Genomic DNA, 7,186 nt, shown 5'->3' on the forward strand with positions numbered 1-7,186 from the left:
CGCTCCCCCCGTTTATATAGCCCCCCTGTGCGCTCCCCCTGTTTATATAGCCCCCTGTGCGCTCCCCCCGTTTATATAGCCCCCCTGTGCGCTCCCCCCGTTTATATAGCCCCCTGTGCGCTCCCCCCGTTTATATAGCCCCCTGTGCGCTCCCCCCGTTTATATAGCCCCCTGTGCGCTCCCCCCGTTTATATAGCCCCCTGTGCGCTCCCCCTGTTTATATAGCCCCCTGTGCGCTCCCCCCGTTTATATAGCCCCCCTGTGCGCTCCCCCCGTTTATATAGCCCCCTGTGCGCTCCCCCCGTTTATATAGCCCCCTGTGCGCTCCCCCTGTTTATATAGCCCCCTGTGCGCTCCCCCCGTTTATATAGCCCCCCTGTGCGCTCCCCCCGTTTATATAGCCCCCTGTGCGCTCCCCCGTTTATATAGCCCCCCTGTGCGCTCCTCCCGTTTTATATAGGCCCCCACTGTGTGGTCTACCTCCTATATAGTATATAACACAAAAAAAAAATACATTTTTACTCACCTGGGACCGGCATCTCCTCTTCTCTTCTCGTCTCGTCTCTTCTCTTCCCTCTTGTGGCCGCGGGAAGTGTTTCCCCTGCGGTCACATAAGGCCGCTCTCCAGTGACGCCTCGAGCGCCGGCACCAGAGACACAGAGTGGCCTCTTGTGACCGCAGGCCGCACGTCTGGCTGCACAGCAGCATCCTTTTTTCACTGATTTCTGCCGTGTAGCCCGACGTGCGGCTAAAAACGAGATATGAACATACCCTTAATGTATTAAAATAAAAAAATACAGAAATTAAAAACAATATATATGAAAGTACAGAATGAATTAGCAAGAGAGCAAAGATCACCCTTTAGCAGCATTGGAGTACAACTCCTATCATGGAAGTTGCTGTCAGCAATGATGGGGAAATAGTCCAGAATTAACAGTCCGATGTGCTTTTTGTTTGTTATAAACTTCACCAAACAAACAGCACATCGGACTGTTTTAATTCTGTGATACTACTGTGATACTACTGTGCATAGTCCATCCTGATCCATTAGCTGATTCTGGACTACTTCCCCATCATTTGCTGACAGCAACTTCCATGATAGGAGTTGTACTCCAATGCTGTACTCCTGCCTGCAATTACCTGACCCCCCTCCACACACACACTTCCCCACCTGACCCTCATCCCCCCACAAACACACAACCTCACCAGACCCCTCCATACAAGCATACAACACCACCTGACCCCCCCCCCCCCCAAACACACACACACACACATACATACATTACCTCACTTAAGCATGATTCCCCTGAGGTGAAGAAGCGCGGCGGGGCAGGACCTTGCAGGGAGACTTCCAGGAGCAAGGCTGGGCAGGGCAGGAGCTTGGCGCCGCGGCGGACGGCCACGGCACACGGTTGACGTCACTGGCGCTGCGCCCTCAGGTACCGCTCACTAAAGGCGGCCAATGTATGTTGTGGGCTAGGCCAGGGGTCAGAGGTTGCGGCTGCTGCCAATCCGGCGCTGGCGGGGGCGGGGAGCGCGGACTCCAGGGACAGCGCGCCACAGCAGCACCTCACTCAGGGACCCACTGGGCCCCGAAAGTGATGTGCTGCTGTGTAACCTCATGCACAGTAATAATGTGGGCGGCATGGGCCCCCTCAGAGCCTCGGGCCCCGGGCGGCCGCCCATACCGCCCACATTATAATCCGCCACTGAGTGCCGCTGCTGCCTGTAACTATGTGCGCTCGTTACGAGCGCACATAGTTAGCCGCAGCGGTCTTGGGCACCAGAGCGGGGCCCCCCTGGATGTCGGGGGCCCCACGCAATTGCGTGGGATGCGTGGTGCCCAAGACCGCTACTGGTTACTAGGTGTTATTAGCAGTGGGCTGGGGGTTGGGTGTACCCGATAGGCACTTGTCATGGTGGCCAGGAGTGATATGCCCACCCCCGAGTTACTAGCACTAGGCATTGTGAGTCTAGCACTTACAGAACTCTGTCGGGGTAACTTGGACTGAATAAGTGTGACTTGATAGAAGGAGTTCATACTCATGGTTTTGACCATACTGCCATTTGCCAGAAGAGTTCACCGAGTGCCAGGTCTGGTAGTATGAGTCTCAGACTTGCACAATCGTGTGTAGCTAGCCTCTCGAGGTTCCCCATGTAGCCCGAGCAGATATCAATGGAGTGTGTCGGCTTTTACTTGCACTTTTCTCCGCTGCAGACAATCTCTATGATTGTTGGCACTCACCGATGTGAATAAACAATCCGGCTTTATTCAGACAACATGAAGCAACATGGGGGAAAGAAGTCGGGTGACCTCGGTTTCGTGGCTACCGCCACTTTGTCAGACCCGTCCTACACTTTTTTATGGATTATTTATTATATTGTCGTTTCTGGGACTCAGCACCATAGAGTGGCTGGTGAGCACGGCCATCTGGGACCTGTGAGTGGGGAACCAGGCTGTGCGATCTTCTTTTATCTTCTTTATCTATGACTGTTGGACCGTCCTGACTTGGTTAGGAAATGTCCCCCCTGACATAGTCAAGGTATCCCAGATGGGCAGCTACCCCACCTTTGGGCTTAGCATTGTATGGTAGGTTTTAAGGAAATCTTTCAACGGAAAGGCTGCAGCATCTAATTCCTTTCAGGGGACCTGGCCCCGAGGTCAGGCCCAGGCATATCTTTCAGGGCTTACCAAGGCAAGTGCTGGGGCCCTGAGAGGGAGAGGGGCCCAGTGCTCTGATGTTCAGTCTGCTCACTATAGTGCAAAGGGAAGGGCTGAACATTGGAACACACAGAAGAAAGCAGCAGGACCTGCAGATAAGAGAAAAGGGTGAAGGACCTAATCACATGACCCAAATGTCCTCCTGACAGTGTGGAGATCAGCCCGACAGAGGAAGAGGGAGAAGACTGAGCTGTAAGTGCTATGTGTCAGTGTCTGAGTGTGGCAGTGTCTGTGGCAGTCAGTCACTCAGTGTCTGTCAGTCAGTGTAAGCCAGTGTCAGTCGGGGCTTGTGTTCCTGGATCTGCCCCTCTGTGATCTCTTCCAGCAAGAGGCAATATTCTAGATATTCTAGATAATATTCAAGATTTAAGTCCTAAGGTCACCCTGACAGAGTTCTGCACTGCCTAGACAGGTCCCCCTGGTAGCCCAATTTCTTCTGTGCAAATAACAAGTCCAAAGCTAATAAAGAGACTGTTCCTACTCAAGTCACCTTAAGTAAAACTATCACCACTATTACAGTATAATTGGAAATCATACTTGCACCACTTACTCTAAACATCCTGGACTCCGTGATCACTCACGTGCATCTATACATCACACCTACAACCTTATAATGGTGTTGTGTCTGGGATCCAGGGAGGGTATACACCACTCAGGCCCAATGACAAGTGCCGCGGCGGTACCGCAACTAGTCCTAGCAAATCACACCTGCCGCCCCTGAATTACCACATTTACATGATTATATTTCACATTCAAGTTTTATTCAGTTTTCAAATGGAAATACTAAAACACAAAAAGTAAATCATTAAGAAAAAGTGGCAAATCACAGTCCTCAAGTAAGGCACACAAAGTGGACAAAAGAAAAAAAGGGGGGGGTATCTAAAGAAAACACAAAGAGAAAACTGAAATAACCCTTATACAATTCGCGAATGTCAGGGGTTCATAATACAAATAGTCATGTATCATGTTAAAAGATAACATAGTTACAAGATATCAGTTAAAATCATAACTAAAACCTCTAAGCACTTCAGCAAAATGGAGGTATATCTAGAAGGTGGCGCCCACTGTCCCGACCCCACTGATCGAGGAAAACTTGCCCCCTAAGAACCTACAAAAGGGGTCAGGTTCTGTTGCTACGGTGGACTAAAGCGAACCCAGGAACGGTCACTAATATTGACCCTCAAAAATAGAGAGGCCCGAAGCACAAAGACGCTTATATTTATCTGATGCTACAAAATCCACCCACTGGGACCAAGTTTTAGTATGTTTCTTAAACTTGTGAATCAGCTGTTCGGTGGCCCACTACAAAGTTAATGGAGTTCCAATTTACGATATACTTACACAAATAGTAATCTTTTTGAATGTTATATATGAATAGTAAAATACCACAAAGACCAGAACATGGAATAAACCCCCAAGTGTAAAGTTACATAGTGAGTTGTGTGACACTGCTAACTTACCTTTCTGTATAACAACCAACCCTATAAAACAGAATAGAATAGAAAGAATTAATGATTTTATCTACTGCATCTATTTCCAAGTAATATAAGTTTAGTTTATCAGCCTTTTCTGGACATTATATTTAGGCCCCAACAACATAAAGCTGTTATGGTGAGCGCCTAGCTTGTGTCAGCTTAGCCACAGATGTTAGTGATGCCAGTGCTTGTCCAGCACACAGGTGTGATGTTGGTACCTGCTTGTATGGCTGGCTGTGTTCCCTAAATGGTTGGTAACCTGCTGGGTTGTTGCAGGTCCCTTGGGCTCTTGTCACAGCAGTCCTGAGTAGCAACTGAACCACCCGGACTGTCGGTACCGCCACTCACAGAAAGGGGAAAAATAACCGGTGCAGTGTGCGGTTGTGTGTATAGGTGCCAGTGCGTATAGAAGATGACAGAGTCCCGGTAGTATAAAAATATAACAATTTTACTGTTAGGCTTTTCAATATAACAGTACACGTTTTCATAAGTAGATAAATCTTTACACACAGTGCTTGACCTTTGTGCTGGAGGAGGTGCTTGACAGTAGCAAGAGAGAGAGGTAGTTGTAGCGGTGCTTGTAGAGTAGAGAGGAGTGTGCCTGGAACCTGGAAATATCTTCAGTAGTGAAGTGTTATTTGTACTTGTGTATAGACTTAGTCTGACAACCTTCTGCCCCCCAGTAGGGTAGTACAAGTCCCAGCTGTGGTTATCTGGGTGTAGCTAGGTGTCCGAGGTGTCTTTACCTGCACTGCACAATAGGATACGTAGACTTTCTTTACAGTAGCTTTGTCCTATCAAGGCTCGTTCCTCTGTTGTCAGGATACTGCCCTGCTCTTTTCTGACATGTTCCTGGCATGGGTCAGGGTGTTCCCTGGTTACCTCTCCCTTTGGTGTGCTTATCACTGCATAATACAGATACAGACCCAGTACAAATATAGAAATCGCTAAAAGCAGCCCCCCCCCAACTGCTTAAAAAAATCTCCATAAAAACAATGAGGCTCTTGGTTACCATGGTTACCATTTGTAAATTGTGTAAACCCTCCAACCACAATAAGGTGGCCTCAAGCTGGGACAGACCTACACTGAATCAAAGTGTTGCCAGTTAGTTAGCAATTAATTGGTGCTATTATTGCCTCAATATCGACATAAACCCAGCAAAAATAGCACTATTTCACCACAATTTCACTGCAAATTACAGCTAATAAAATGCTATGCCTGAACATACTGTAGTCAAAGGTAGTGAGTGCTGTATCCAGTAAATCTGTGAATAATGGTGCGTTAACAGAGATTTATCTGACAGAATTTTTAAGCCAAAGCCAGAATGGATTTAAAAAGAAGATAGATCTCAGTCTTTCCTTTATGACCTGTTCTCTGTATATAGTCTGTTCCTGGCTTTGGCTTCAAAGATCTGTCAGATAAGTCCCTCTGTTTAAACGCACCATTAGGCACTAACAGCCTTGGCCAATAAATCCAAGTTGCCGGAGTTAAGGTATTATTACAGGATGCCAGGAAAAGCTGGCTCCAATCCTGAGAAACTTCTCCCAGTTTCCCAGGATTGGATCAGCAAAGTGCAGTCATGAGAATTATACTGATCTCCTCAGAACCTTCACTTCTAAGTAACTAAATCAGATCAGCACAATAGACAGTGACTTGTATAGTAATACAGTTATATGGTGACATTATACTCTGTGCACAGCTGTATAGAGGGACATATGATGGGAGTAACTTGTAGTATTGCCTGGTATGTATATGACATAATTGATCCCCCCATCAGAGACTGAAAGACATGCAGATCATGGTACTTACAGAATAATAACACCGACATCTCTGTGGACATGATGGATGGAGATTATACTGCCGAGTATATAGACAGGAGAATTGGCTTCTTTTAGTATCTTTCTGTGAATACAAGAAGGAGAAATTGTGAAATTCTATATGTAAAGATACCTTTATGTATCGCTGCTCTACTTAACCTGTAATAGAGTGTCTATCTAAATGTATACCCGTCACACATATAAATAGATAAATAAGGGTAAAGACCATAGAATGACTCTCCACTAGTGAAGAGCAACCAGTTTGGAAGTTCGGGTTTGGCCATGTGTTTGCAAACCCAGGGGCTCAGCATTTGACTACCAGCATCAGAAAAAATAACATGCCGCCATAGGAAGTGTTGGAAAACATGGATCCAGCCATAGGCCATTGGCTTTATCCATGTTTTCACCCATTTGGTAACCTTCAAAATTTTCCTACTGTCTTTACGTTTTCATATCAATTGAAAAAATTCTGTTATATAAATAGATGTGTGACCAACCACAAAATACATTTATGCCGTATGGGATATCGTGACCCGTATCTAGCAATGGAGTGCGAATACAAGACACTATAAATGCCAGAGGAGGAGTTCTCTAAGGCATAAGAGATGCCGATTATAGACAATCTTGCATTACCATAGCCCATACTTACCTCTATGAATGGGCAGATCGGCACTGTGACGTGGAGCTCAGCAATGTTGTGTCATTTCGGAGATATGCTCACACCCATGGGACGGTGAGTACCGGAGGTCGGGGGTACACATGTAGGAGGGGATGGAACTTTGTGGCCGGGACAGGATGTCCTAGATATAGGTATATAGGCGCTGCACACTAATATCTACAGATACATCTCCCCTCATCCTCCCTCAGACAAAACATCAGACGTAATATGGCCCTGTAGGGCGTTCCGGTCCAGATTGGCTGGTAGAGGGAGGTATATGGGGTGTAGAATTGTAGAGATTTTTTTTTTTACTCATTATATTAAAAACTGTTGCATATAAACATAATACAACAATATAACCTCGATGAGCGAAATGACGTATATTATACATAGTACATAACATATTCAGCAATAAGGAACTTACAACAAGAGGTCACAAATACAACAGAGATAAAACAAATCGAACTATAAAACTGTTGGTACATGTGTCTAAAGACAGGATTCCACTGACCAA

General features: G+C 46.4%; 1 pseudogene; it reads right to left on the minus strand.

Moving 5' to 3' along the window:
• The window catches only part of LOC138796598 (uncharacterized), a 28,312-nt pseudogene extending 22,219 nt beyond the window's left edge, over positions 1-6,093 (minus strand).
• Between the last annotated feature and the right edge of the window lie 1,093 nt (positions 6,094-7,186).

The sequence above is a fragment of the Dendropsophus ebraccatus genome, chromosome 7 (assembly GCF_027789765.1).
Source record: "Dendropsophus ebraccatus isolate aDenEbr1 chromosome 7, aDenEbr1.pat, whole genome shotgun sequence".
Classification (NCBI taxonomy): domain Eukaryota; kingdom Metazoa; phylum Chordata; class Amphibia; order Anura; family Hylidae; genus Dendropsophus; species Dendropsophus ebraccatus.